The sequence below is a fragment of the Pseudophryne corroboree genome, chromosome 2 (assembly GCF_028390025.1).
Source record: "Pseudophryne corroboree isolate aPseCor3 chromosome 2, aPseCor3.hap2, whole genome shotgun sequence".
In the NCBI taxonomy this organism is placed as follows: domain Eukaryota; kingdom Metazoa; phylum Chordata; class Amphibia; order Anura; family Myobatrachidae; genus Pseudophryne; species Pseudophryne corroboree.
Genome location: NC_086445.1, coordinates 397,133,921 through 397,149,273, shown reverse-complemented (window position 1 = coordinate 397,149,273; position 15,353 = coordinate 397,133,921). Strand labels below are relative to the sequence as shown.

General features: G+C 41.6%; 2 pseudogenes; both read left to right on the top strand.

The window, feature by feature from the left end:
- Positions 1-4,814: 4,814 nt before the first annotated feature.
- On the top strand, positions 4,815-4,933 carry LOC135052164 (5S ribosomal RNA; annotated as a pseudogene).
- Positions 4,934-11,517: 6,584 nt separating this feature from the next.
- LOC135052153 (5S ribosomal RNA) lies at positions 11,518-11,636 on the top strand (annotated as a pseudogene).
- The last annotated feature ends 3,717 nt before the right edge of the window (positions 11,637-15,353 follow it).

Genomic DNA, 15,353 nt, shown 5'->3' with positions numbered 1-15,353 from the left:
TTTCTCTCCTGTAATGTACGGTGGTTGTGCAGTTGCTATCAGTTTCCTGCTAGGGTAAGAACCAGCTGTGTAAGCTAGTTCCCTCTGTATATCACTCTCTCGTTGCCATAAATGTAAACAGTTTGTGTGTCTGATCCTCTGTTTTTTGGATTTTATCAGACAGATCCTAAGCCTTAGATTATGCAATACCTCTGAATCAAAACTACCTATCCCAGGAACTGGTGCTTTATCCCCCACAGTCATTCGTGTCCATTCATCACAAAAGGTCTCAGTGTGGGGACCATACTTCCCCCACATTACTAACCGAGCTGACCCCCGGGGTCTGAGCTCTGCAGTCTGAACCCTGACTGCTAAACGTCCCTGTGTTGTGCACTTGGCTTCCATTGTGGACCTTTTTAACACAGAAAAACTTCCTAAAATGCACCAAACACAGTAGTCTACGGTGGAAATCCTTAAAGATCTTCCACTGAACTTCTTCTGCTCCGAGTATCCCCGGTCCGCCTTCTAGCAGACACGTGTAGCCGTTGCAGGCCCTACCTCTAGAGATTTTCCTGAGAGACCAGCGAAAATACCCTAAACCTTTACTTTACACAAATCACGCTTGCATGTGCTCCCTACAACGCGTATGATGACAAGATTTACGCACAAATATGCAAAACCTCGTATCACGTTGCGTCACGTGTTGCCCATACAACCGTGCAGTCCAATCGTACCACTTATAGACACTTGTTATCTATAAATGGTAGGATCACTGGAGTCTCCCTACTGTGCTCCAAAACAGCCGGAGCGTAATACCATGAAAACTTTATCACACTCCGTCGCACGTATTCACCTAGACCGTGCTCACTACGTATTCACCTAGACCGTGATTCACCAAGCTTCACCAAGTTTAACCAAGCTTCACCAAGACCACCAAGACCACCAAGCGGGGTTCAATACACTCAAACCTTTTTCAGCCCACACTATCATTTTATAGTTTTCTGATCAGAAAAATCCTTTCCTGTTAACTGATAGCTTTCCCCAGAGGTAATACAGAAAAAAAGTTTTTTTTAAACTAAATATTGGATACTGATCAATTTGTGCTATTATCGCGTGGCTACCGTCTCGCCTAAACTGAAAGTGCTATTGTGTGATTTGTATTTAGTGGGCATACCTGTACGTACGTTGCGTAAAATACGCCACGTGTGTAGGCCTTTGCGTTGCATACGCAGTCCCGCACGCTGTCCGGGACACGTGTACAAAGGCCGGATACGTCCGCAGTAATACAAATACCACACTTCTATAAATGTAAACGATATTTAACTATAATCGCTTACCAAACACCACACAGTATCTCCTGTATAAACCTTTATAACTAGGCCAGGCTGCGTGTGTGTTTTACACGTACTCCCTTAAATATTACTCTATATTTTTAACTAAATAGCAACAAAGTTTTCAGCACGGGTCAAAATAGATCTAATAATCAATGCTAATGGCAACAAGCGAGTAGATATGCAGAATACACAAAATAAAGGGCTAAATGAATCTAGTAATCAATGCTTCCAATAGTATGATTCATATTGGATAGCTATCTTGCAGAACATACATTGATATAAACACACACACATAATTATAATATTATATCTATGTACCATTCACTGGTCTCCTGAGACTCATTTACTCATTAAGTGCTTCTAATTTGCATATGAATGTGCTTTTGACTGTCTGTGAAGGTGGTTTTTCACTGCCAGGAAAAAGCAGCCACACGGGTTAATTTGCATTTCAATGGCTATCTTACAACAAGCAGAGTTTAACTGAATCCTAGAGGTAAAGAAAAAAAACTTTGTTTATATCTGTATGTGGTTCTTACATGACGTATTCATCTTACTATTAACTTTTATTAAGCCCCATCTGAATCTATTTGTAATTGACTATGGAATGGGTTAAATAAATGCATTGGTAACTCATAAATGGTGATTTCTTTTTGACCAAGGACGGCTGATTATTCGGGCAGTGAAAATCAGCCATTTAGAAAAAAATGACCTTCCCAAAATGGCCGCTGCTCCTCCCCCTTCCACATCCATAAGGGTTACACAAAATGGTGGACAGGCCATGTGGTTAGTCCAAAATGGAGGACAAACCATGCGGCTTCCTTTGTCACTAAGAAATCACACATCATGCGAGCCCCTGAAGTTATTTTACCTTGTTTTGCAACAATATGATCAGATATGCAGAGTACAGGTGTATGCTTGTATTGTGTATGCATTTGGCGCAAAACAGAAATTTACAGATTTAAAATAGCTTTGCGTTCTTATCTTCCGGATCCCACCAGCATCCCAACAAACCTTGCAGAGCAGACACCATCTTATCAGCAATGAAATAGGGTTTACCAGTGTATTCTACAGCCAAAAAACTTACGTAGGATACCTGTCCGCCCTTTTGCTGATAGACAGAGTCTGCTTTAACCTGTTAGGCTGTGAGTATGAGGAAAACCAGGACGTGGCCCCCAATTGATAATGTCAATTATTATCTTAAAACATAAAGCTATACACTGTTACCGTGGAGCCGCTATGGCCGCTAGACTTATTACACACACTATGGACTAAGTACGCTATTTGCGTACTGAGTAATGTATTTGATACGCACTTAGCATATCAGACGCCGTGCCGTGGGTACAACGTACACGCGGCACGTACGCACACTGATTGAAATACTGTAAACCTTATTAATGAAACAATGTAATATGCTTATACTTTAAACCTGAACAGCAAAGCACTGCAACGATGTTAATACCTTTAAACCTTAAGTAGCGCTGGTGATACAAAGTATCCGCAGTGCATACACCTTAACAATGCTTATACACTTTAAACAGGTTAAACTACTTTAAAAGCCCAGGCAGGAAAGAGGAAACACAACACCGTTTGTATTTGAAACCACAGGGTTCTAAGGCCTCCGTGGATTGATTCTAATAAAAGGTAAACCAATACAAGTCATACACTACAAACTAACAAGTAAATCTAAACAGAATAATGGAGAATAATGGCTACAGAGAATATACATACATGAGAATGTTTCGCAGGCGCAACCTGAATTCAGTCCTCAGCTATCAGGGAGAAAGCCTTCAGAGTCTTGTGTAACCAAGCCTGCTGCAAGCTCTATTTATTCACTTCATCCAAAACAATACAATGGTCACTGTAATCCCTTTGTTCATTGGACACAGGGATATGTCTCTACATTACAGCTGTTATGCACACCAGTGTCAGCAGGAATGTACTGGTGTCTGAACGGAGAGGGATGCAAAACAAATGAACTCACAGACAGACTGGGGAATATGACATTACATACATAGAAGGTGATAGGGTAACAAAATAAACACAAAGTGAACAGAGAAGCCCAAAGGCTAAGAAACTGGGTGTCTCCCTAGTATTAGGAATGCTCAGATGGAAAGAAGCGAGATGTTGTGATTTAATACGTAGAGAACCCGAAATGCTGTTGCTAAGGGCAACAGCAAAACCCTAAAGGGTCACCAACGGGTGTGGCAGTAAACTCCTTGGTCAGAGATGGAATAATAGACACAAGGAGAGTCTCCACAATCCTAGTCCTCACTTGCAGTGCACTGGTTCAGCTTACTGCCACTAAACTGACACCTGAACACCTTGCACAGTGAGAAAGGATTTTGGCAGGCAAGTCTGAGAATACAGCCGCAAACTTGCTAGGTTCACAGAGTAGCAAAAGAACCCCAGCAGGTTAAACGACTGACTCCAGTCTTACTGCTAGGTCTGGATTGGCAGAGTGTAATACCAAATCCCAAGGCCTATTTGCAGTAAGCAACAAATACAAAGTTTACACAGTACTAGCTAGCTTTCAGGAACTGACTAACCAACAAAGATTCAGCAGCATCTGCCTAACCTGAGAAGAGGGTTTATATAGCAGGTGCTGTCCACGCCCCACTCAGACCTCACAGACTGTGAGCACAAAAACCAGCACCGGATCCCCTGCCGTGCACAGAGCCTGTAACCACTGCACAGCAAAAGACCCGAACCGGAGTATCAGCTACGCTCAGGTTACTCCGCTAGCACTTGTCTCCCGGTTGCCATGACGACGTGGCAGCACAGAGCAGGAGACCCTAACAACAGCAAAGGTCATAGGTGGATTTGAAAAGGTGGGCTGTGTCTTTCCCCAACTGCTCTAGTGGGTGGTATCCTCTGGATTCCCCCCCGCATACACAATACACAGTAAACACAGTCAATGTTCATATTCTACTTTTGCACATAACTATACGCAGGAACATGCAAGCTTCTCCTAACTAACACCGGAATGTTACTCTCAAAATACCCTACAGCTGGATACTAGACATCACCTTTCAACCTTTATCTGACCCTTCCTATCATGCAAAGAGGAATCTCTCTGTCCAGGAACTGTTTAAACTAACATTACTCGCTGACATGGTCTAGGGGAACTATGGGTACAAAATGCATTATTTGGTTTAGGTATGCACTGTTCTAATAACACGCTACACGCTCACAAACTCTACCGTAAATACCCATACCACGTGCAGGGTCGCCGGAGCGACTCCCACGCAAACTGCGGGTATGTGTACGCACGGGGGACCAGGTGCACGAGCAGCGTGAATGTGCATGAGGGGTTAGTACAAGGGGTATGCATCATGATATTTCTCGACTTTGACAAACCGTGCCTAACGTGGAAAGCAGATCCACCTATTTCCACCCACTTTACTTATTCATCGCTCTCTTCTCTCCCATTTTTTCTTATCATTTGCTACTTAATTATTTCTTATATAGGTGCACTCTCATTGGCGTACTGATCTTACTATCCTCTACTATCATACCGCGCTGCCATCGCCCGATCTCGTCCGATCTTGGAAGCTAAACAGCGTTGGGCCGGGTTAGTACCAGGAGAGGAGACTGCCTGCGAATACCTGGTGTTGTAGAGTAGGAATTATTTTCCTCTCTGTGTAAGAGACGCCAACAGCAGTATCACCACTATCTCTATTTTATACCTTCCCATCTTCCCACTCTATCTAGTGCAGCTCAATGCTTTATTTTCTATCTACCAATACGGCATCTGTCAATAATTCAGGTGTATAAGTCTGGTGACCATCGATTAGTATTATATTAACTTAATATAAGTGATACCAGTTGGATATTGTCATAATAATGTTTGACCACTCCTCGGTCCTATCAATACAGAAATCTGTACTGGTTAGGGGAAATGGGGGTATGACAATTCAGTGTCTACAACCTTTCCAATTACTCTTTGAAATAAAGAGACCAGAACATTTTAACATTTTTTCAATTCTTTATTTTTCTCATGGATCATTTAGATGGGTAATTATGTTTTTATTATTACCAATAAAAGTTATGTTTTAAACATTCCTTGATATATAATATAGGAACTTCCTTTCCTGTACAGAGTGCGCCCACACAAGAGCCTTCTTTTTTTCCCATTGCCAGTCTGTGTACTTTCTGGCTCTGGGCGCACCACCAACTAGGACAGCATAGAATAGGAGAAAATTGTGGATATTTTCTCGCTCCCTTTACCAAGGGTAATTAATTGTCCGATATTGGTCTTTTCTTCTATACATAATATTGTATTTTGTGACCTGTGCCCGATCGCCCTGTGTCTTGTCATAAGTACTCTATACTGTTGTAGGGACAGTCTCTGATTGTTTGGCATAGTCCCTATTCGATCTTTGAACCTACCTTATTCCATTTCTTTTTCTTACCCATAGATCCTTTTAGCAGTTTCTTTTCAGATTCCAGTTTATTAGTAGTTATTCTCCACCCCAATACTGTCCAAGTGTACCTCGTCATTTGATATGACGACATTTTCACTCAAGACGGAGTTATTGAAACGCCAAAACTTGGAGAATTTTGGGGATCCCTTTTCTGAGACCTATGAACAATCCTCTTCCAACTCAGATTGGAGGACCACTTTATCCAGATTACAAAAAAACTTGCAGAGGAGAACACGCCTATCTTGGGATGTCACGACGTTAGAAAATTATATCAAACACAAGATTGTACCCCGGGGTCTGAGACCCAAAGTATTTCCCTCATTTCCACTTGCAACTGAAAACTTGAAGACCGAATGGGAAGCAGCACTTCTCAAGTGTTCCCACGAATTACTACATCTCTTGGTTAAACATGACACTTTACTCATAGATCAGGTAGGAAAAAAAAAGAAAAAAAAAAGAAATAGATGAACTTGGCAAAAATTTGGAGACTTGGGAAAGGGATCTATCCTTTCAGACAGCTTTTGAGAAACACAAAATAGAAATTGTCCAGTATGAACAATCAATAGTTGATCGCAAATGCAACAAATTCATCAGAGATAAACGCGACTTCGCACGAGGTGATATCTTTAGGTGGAATCCCATACTCCCTAACAGGAACAGAAAACAAAGGAAATTTGAGTCTTCCAACAGTGGAGACTCGGCCAGTGAAACCCTTGAAAACACCAAATACAACCAGGAAGAAGTTGAAGATTTCTCCCCACGTTTTTTAGGCCAAGGCTCAAGGCCTAGAGGCCGCATCAGAAATCAAGGAAAACCAGGAGAGGGGGAAAGAAGAAACGACAGACGCAATCAAGATTGGGACATACCAAGGACCGCCTGATATCCAGCTCGGCAGAGGAAGACGGTGCGGTAGACCCCAACAATCCATCCAAATTACAGGTCATCAACTTATCTGACAGGTCTCTCTCCCCCGATTATATGGAAGTTCTTGCAAAGGGACTTTCTTTTTCAACATCTAGATCCATTAACAGATTTTCCTGGGAAAAGGATCTGAGGCTATTTGGGAGGAAGCTTCTTCTCAAAAATTTTTTTGCCAAGTAACAATTTAGACAGGTAGAGAGCTCATGCAGTTCAGAATTGTCCACAGATGATCTCCACGCTATCCAGGAACTAGAAGAACTCCAAATTGAATCCAATATGGATGGAATAAACACCTACAGACCGAAATGTAAACCTAAATCGTCCTTTTTTCCTCCTGATAATACCAGCCCAGAGATCAGGGTCTTCTTGAACCGGGTGTCTAAAGAATTTGACGATATCTATGTTCAAACTAAAACTGGCCTCCACCATTCCTCCAAAAATCTCAAATTTAAAGAGAGAAAAGCCCTCCAAGAAATGGGAACCTGGCATGATATAATCATAAAACCATCCGACAAAGGTGGCAATATTGTCCTTTGGCCTCGAGAAATGTACATTACCGAAGCACATCGACAATTATACAATCTTTCATGCTACAAGAAGCTCCTCAGTGATCCTACCACCAGATTCCTGAATGCTTACAACATTCTATTACAAGAAGCTGCTGCCCAAGGCACCATCACAAAACAAGAACTACAATATCTTACTGTCCAGAATCCAAAAACACCAACATTCTATCTTTTGCCCAAGATTCACAAAAATGCTCATCAGCCACCTGGCAGACCAATAATGTCAGGTAATGGTGGGCTTTTGGAGCAACCTAGCTGATTTCTGGACCTACATTTACGCGAATTTGTTCTTGATTTACCCTCCTACTTGCAGGACACGTCTGATTTACTACGTAAGATCCACGATATACATTTTGAGAACGATTTTCTTCTAGTGACTCTAGATGTGGAGGCACTTTACACAAGTATTAATCACCATCACGGCCTCACAGCAGTCAAATACTATCTGGACCAAGGAGGAGCAAAGGATTTCTCAGATTCCTTCAGAAATTACTTCACTTTGTTCTCTCCAAAAATTACTTTGTCTTTCAAGACCAATTTTTCTTGCAAGTAAGGGGAACCGCAATGGGCGCTGCTTGTGCACCCACTTATGCGTGCCTCTTTTTAGGGTGGTGGGAGCACTTCTATGTCTTCAATACTATCAATGAGGAGTATACTACGCATGTGATATTATGGCTAAGATATAGACGATATTTTTATTATTTGGAAAGGTGAAAGAGGTCTCCTTATGGACTTCATTAAACTCCTAAATACCAACGATCTCAATATCCCATTGACCTACACCATCAGCTCAGAGAAGGTCCCCTTTCTTGATCTCAATATTTACAAATACTCGGCCACTGCAGCAGTCAAGAGGGAGAGCTTAATTTTTGGGAAGAAGAGGTCATCAAGCCAGATGACACCATAAGACTCATAGGGACTTTCTGCCCTGAATGGAAAATGCTGAAAAATTTCATAACTAAACATCTTCCCATCCTACAGCTGGATCCGGATTTATCCCCTTTTCTGAACTCTCCACTGCAGATGAGTTGGCGCAGATCCAAGAACATAAAAGATCAACTAGTGCGCAGCCATTTCGTTACATCCATACCCAAAAAAACCCATCTATTTCTAGTGCCTTCCCTTGTGGTCAATGCAAATCATGCCCATAGATATTACAAACAAACAAACAAACAAACAAACACTGTCATTGACAGATATGGGCAAACAATAACGCTACAACATTTCTTTAATTGTAATACTCAAGCTGTGATTTACTACATAACGTGTGGGTGCAATCTCAAATACATTGGCATGACCACACGTAAACTAAAAGAAAGGGTCAAAAGATCTAGCACGTATGAAACAACTCACCTCGGTTTCTAGGCACTTTCACCATAAAGGATCCATCAAAGAATTTAAGGCCTTTGGCCTGGACCGCGTTCATTTGGGCATACGAGGAGGAGACATTACCAAGGAACCCTATAAGAAGGAGAGCGAGTGGATCTTTCGCCTCAACAGTCTCAAGCCCTCTGGTCTGAATGAAAACATAAATTATGCGGTTTTCCTGTGAGTCATTTGTGTCCTCATCCTCACACTTACTTATAGCACAGTTTAATCACTATACACTACTCATCCCATCGAGTCACCTTCTTTCCCATCAGGCACCTGTCTTTCTCCCAACTCACGTCCAATCCTCCTCATCACTCTCAACACATTTTTGCCTTTGCCTTGCACCTTTTGCATCTAATCCGCCTGTGATTCAGCACCTCTTCTCTCATCATTAATTTATCCCCCCACAGCGAATTCACACCTAATCTTCTTCACCATATCATACTTTCCCTTCTTTTGTTATCCTCTAATTTAATTGCTTCCCATGTATTTTACAGTGTTTTTACCCAGGCACGCCTCACGCTGTACTCTATGTGATTGCCTTTCCAATCTACTTCATTTATCCTTGCAGTTCCTTCCCCTTAACACTTTATTCTATTTCCCACGTATGTAGCTACACTGATACCCATGTATATGTAATATGCAATTAAAAAATTATTTTTTCTCTTTCACACACATGCTTCCAGATCCTATGATTTATGCCTATATATCCATTCATCAATAAGCTGTCATCTGCCCATCCATTTATCTTCATTTAACAGGTGCCAGCTTTATTAAACAATCCCTGGCCACCTGGCATCATCTATACTCCAAACCAATAGATTTATATAGATTTATAATATTTCACCCACAATCCTTGCCCACCATGTCCACTTTTAACTTTTATCTAATTTTTATTTTTATATTTATTTTTCTACTTAATTTTATTTTATTTCATTTCAATTTCATACATTTTCGTATCTCACATCACCCACATTCTATTTACAATTCAACAGTCATCCACTTTTCCTGCGATACTCCTTTTCACCTTCACTGTTCCATTCCCGTCTTATTTCAGTTTTAGCAGTTCCCCACATTCACTGTTCACACAGCCAGACACCTCCCAATATGTCCTATGACATATCACTCCTGTCCCAGTCCCACTCACACCCCTATGTTAGGATCCAACACCCCTGTCCCTTGCTTTCATTTAACACAATAATAATTCCTCCAAGCTTTTCTCCAGGTCTAGCCAGTACCCTCCTCTTCCCTTTCTATTAGTATAATAAATTCTCAACAGTATTAGTCCGTTTAGGATTTTATACCATTTATTAGAGTTTTTTGATTGATCCATATCTTATTCCACAAATCTAAAGGTGCTTTGTTTGCATCTTTACTACAAACATTATTTGTTCAACCTTTTTTTTCCTTTTCCCATTTGCCCATACCTTAAACAATCCGGGACCACCCTATCCCTTAGATAAAATGGCGATCCAGGCCTCGCATCTGCTATCCCTAACATGCCCACATCTCCATTAACTTAACCACATCCCATCCCTATACCAAAATGGCGTCCTGGGCCTCGTCAGCCTTATGCTGACTTGCTCAGTCCAACTACACGCAATACCCAGTGAACCTCCCCCGGAGCGACGGCTGGCGTGATCGCTAACGTAGCGCACTCGCTCCCTGACCACTGGTCGACTGATAAAGGTAACTGCTTTAAAAACCCATCCCCCCTTTACACCTCCGAACCCGGAAGTGAACAATCCATACGGGCGAAACGAGTCTTCTATACGGGGGGTCCGCACATGGAGTGACTTTATGGCACCATTCCACTTCACCTGATGATGCATTGACCTGTCCATCTACCCTCTGGTTTGGAGTTCCGTAAGCCCCTTCTGTTCTGTGGATACACAGACAGAAATATCTCACCCATAGATACTCTCAAGTGCATCTGTAATAATTGCATATTAGAGTTTATTATTATTTCTTCTATGTGAGGCTTGTCCTCTGACACGGGCTGGAAGTCTAGCCTCCAACAGAGGCCAGGACATTATTATCTCTTATATCATAACTTTTATGATTTTTGGTATCAGATAGATATCTTTTGTCAGGATTATTCAAATCCACAGACAAGCTGCTTTTCTCCTCATTGGGACTATAATTCTGTCATACTGGTTTATCTTAGTAATGATCTGCACTGATCGTGGACTTTCTGACATGTAAATATTATTATTATATTTTGGCTTAGACGGCTCACTATGTATGAAACACTTACACATGTATATGTTCAATATTTTTTTTTTTTTGCTGTGAGATTAATGTCGCCGCCCAGCATAACACTCTGTGATAATTAATACACCTAAGAGAGATCTTTGCGACAGTATTACCAGAACCTTCAGGCAGGCTGCTTTATTTATTTTTCCAACAGGTGGCAATTATTTTGTCAGACAGGTTTATCCACAGCAATATTCTGTTAATCTTGGACCCTTTTGCCACACAACTGCATGTCAGTTTGGACGGATCAACATCTGGAAAATACATACACATGCGTATATAAATAAACCTTTCCTTGCTGTTAAAACATATCCTAAGACCAATACCACTGCCTATAACAACAGCCCATGTCAGGAGTTCATTATCATTTTTTTATACAATTCCCTGTACTTAATTTATATTGGGACTATAACCCAGTTTATCCTTGAATAACAATTTAGACCAATCCATTCTTTCACCTTTTCGTGGACTTTCATCCACGATCCACGGAGCACAGGACCACGAATGTGGGAACTGTTGAACCGTGCCTAACGTGGAAAGCAGATCCACCTATTTCCACCCACTTTACTTATTCATCGCTCTCTTCTTTCCCATTTTTTCTTATCATTTGCTACTTAATTATTTCTTATATAGGTGCACTCTCATTGGCGTACTGATCTTACTATCCTCTACTATCATACCGCGCTGCCATCGCCCGATCTCGTCCGATCTTGGAAGCTAAACAGCGTTGGGCCGGGTTAGTACCAGGAGAGGAGACTGCCTGCGAATACCTGGTGTTGTAGAGTAGGAATTATTTTCCTCTCTGTGTGAGAAGAGACGCCAACAGCAGTATCACCACTATCTCTATTTTATACCTTCCCATCTTCCCACTCTATCTAGTGCAGCTCAATGCTTTATTTTCTATCTACCAATGCGGCATCTGTCAATAATTCAGGTGTATAAGTCTGGTGACCATCGATTAGTATTATATTAACTTAATATAAGTGATACCAGTTGGATATTGTCATAATAATGTTTGACCACTCCTCGGTCCTATCAATACAGAAATCTGTACTGGTCAGGGGAAATGGGGGTATGACAATTCAGTGTCTACAACCTTTCCAATTACTCTTTGAAATAAAGAGACCAGAACATTTTAACATTTTTTCAATTCTTTATTTTTCTCATGGATCATTTAGATGGGTAATTATGTTTTTATTATTACCAATAAAAGTTATGTTTTAAACATTCCTTGATATATAATATAGGAACTTCCTTTCCTGTACAGAGTGCGCCCACACAAGAGCCTTCTTTTTCTCCTACTGCAGGAAGTTCTCAGACCCTTCTGTTGGCTGGTGCTCTATGCGCTTGTGTATGTTGGCATAATGGGAAAACCGGGCCTGATTGTACAGTATTTACAAACCTTATAGGTGCCTGCTTCAGTTCAGGACCTGGGACAGCAGTCACTCCACTGTCCTCTGAAGCTCAAACTCTAGTCTTCAGCTCCTGACTCTCTGGCTGCCAGATCCCTCCTCAATGATCATCAGTACGTGCTCACCTTACACTAAAGGGCCCCATACACTACAACGATATGTCGGAGGCCGAAGTTGGAGGCGATTTCCCTTGAACTCTCCTGGGAGCGGTTCCATACGATTCGGTACATTTTGCATGCAATATATTGTATGCAATCCCAGCCATGCCTGCGGGAACCGACATATCACGAGTGCAGCTCTAACGATCTAGGGGAACCGATCCGACCCTCACAGGAAAGCAGATCTTATCGGAAACACATTAAAATGTCACCAGATATATCGGCCCGAATGCCCGAAATTGGATGAAAACGGGCATTATCATTCTAGTGTATGGGGTCCTTAAATGCCTCTACCAGGGACCTTAGCCACTCCAATTACTGCCTCAGGCTTCTGCTCTCTGCTTGGTGGTGGACCCACTCTGTCTTTCAGCCAGGAAAAGGTTTGACTGGGTCTGAATCTCTCCAGGCAACCACTCTTCAGAGTCCGCCTCCACTGACAAACAGCTTTGCTGCTGAGCTTCCTGCTACAGTATGATACTGGGATGCCGCCACAAAAGTCCCTGATGGTGGCAGCGGGTGGTTAAGATTAACGATTATGTTTTGGTTTCCTTCATAGACCCTGTTAAATGTGGTTTGTATAACCGTAACTAGACAGTTTTATGCCCTGTACAAGAAAGAAAATTGATGCCCCCTGTTCCCATATTCAAAATAGGGACAGTGCGCAGTGAAGATGCACGTCCAAAATATAGGGACATGGCTACATACGGAAGGGGGCGTGGCTTTTTGGGGAAGGGACGAGGCCAGAGAATAGTACCAATTCACACTGCACAGTAGTGTCCGTTAGTAACATTACCCCACAGAAGAGCCCCTTATACACATTATCCTGTACCATTGTAGAGCCTCTGACATACGTTACACCACAATAGGGCCACTTATACATGTTTCGCCACAGTAGAGTCCCTTATACACATTATGCCAGGTACAGCCACTTCACCTAGGATGAGTGGAAGTCCTGCAAATATACCCGCTTACCAAAAGAACACCCCAAAGATGGCACGGTGTTGTTTGGCATTAATTACTATAACTGCTTGAAACACATTGCTCACATTTGCTGGTCATTGGCAGATTTGTAATCCCCAAGTTTATAAAAACTGCTCCTTTGAATTAATACATATATTCTGTGATGTACCCTAATAACATTTCACACCTAGGTCCAATTGTAATAGACTCCGATTTGCTGGTCCTGGTGCGATTCTAGCGATATAGTGACTAATATGTATAGTTTGGAGCAAAGAAGGGACATGATAGAAACTTTGAAATATATCAAGGGTTTAACAAGGTCAAGGAGGGAGACATTCCTCAAAAGAAGAGAAATATAAAAACACTAGGACATGCACTGAAACTGGAGGGAGGTAGGTTCAGGGGAAATCTGAGGAAAAATTACTTCACAGAAAGGGTAGTGGACAAGTGGAATAGCCTCCCATCAGAAGTGATAGAGGCTAAGACAGTAGAGCAATTTAAACATGCATGGGATAGACATAAGGATATCTTTACAAAGAAATAAGGGTCAAATAGGGTTTAAGGTAACAATATATTTAGAAAAGGGACAGACTAGATGGGGCAAGTGGTTCTCATTTGCCGTCAAATTCTGTTTCTATCCAGTTATTTTTCAAGTACATTTTACACAATGAAAACAAATATGTGAGTGATTGCTATGGACAAAACAACTTTATATTTCCTTTGCATAAAGTTCTTACCAATGTACAGTGCAACTGGAAAGTATTCACAGTGCTTCACATTTTTCCATATTTTGTTATGTTACTATTCCAAAATGGAATAAATTATTTTTTTTTCCTTCAAAATTGTACACACAATACCCCATAATGACAATGTGAAAAGTTTTTTTGAGATTTTTGCAGATTTATTTAAAACCTAAGAAATCACATGTACATAAGTATTCGCAGCCTTTGCGATGAAGCTCAAAATTGAGCTCAGGTGCATTCTGTTTCCACTGATCGTCCTTGAGATATTCCTCCAGCTTAATTGGAGTCCACCTGTGGTAAATTCAGTTGATTGGACATGATTTGGAAAGGCACACACCTGTGTGTATAAGGTCCCACACTTGACAGTGCATGTCTGAGCACAAACCAAGCATGAAGTCAAAGGAATGGTCTGTAGACCTCGGAGACAGGATTGTCTTGAGGTACAAATATGGGGAAGGGTACAGAAAAATATCTGCTGCTTTGAAGGTCCCAATGAGCACAGTGGCCTCCATCATCCGTATATGAAACAAGTTCGGAACCACCACGACTCTTCCTAGAGCTGGCCAGCCATCTAAACTGAACGATCGGGGGAGAAGGGCCCTACTCAGGGAGGTGACCAAGAACCCGATGGTCACTCTGTCAGAGCTACAGCATTCCTCTGTGGAGAGTGGAGAACCTTCCAGAAGGACAACCATCTCTGCAGCAATCCATCAATCAGGCCTGTGTGGCAGTGTGTGTGTAGAATTTTTAAGGAAAAAAATGAATTTATTCCATTTTGGAATAAGGCTGTAACATAACAAAATGTGGAAAAAGTGAAGCGCTGTGAATACTTTCCGGATGCACTGTACATTAGTTTTTTTCCAGACATGTTTAATAATTGATCTAAAACCTGCTCCCAAATGCCAGAAAACAGACAGAAATGATTGTTCGTATAAATTGGTTAAACCAAACGACTTGAATCAGTTTGTCTGAATGACCATTGTCTGTTTTCCAGTATTTAGGAGCAAATGGTCGATTGTCATTTGCCACCATACATTACCAGACTTTTGTTCCCACCAGACAGATTGGGCAGATAAATCCTTAGGTGTGAGTTTGACACTCTATAAAACACAGTTGCCGATTTACTGGCTATCCCCTCCAGGAGGACCAATGAGAAGCCTCCATCATGGAGATTGCAGTTTTTGATTGACCCAAAACCCCACACCAGTACTCATTTCAAAGTGGGAAAC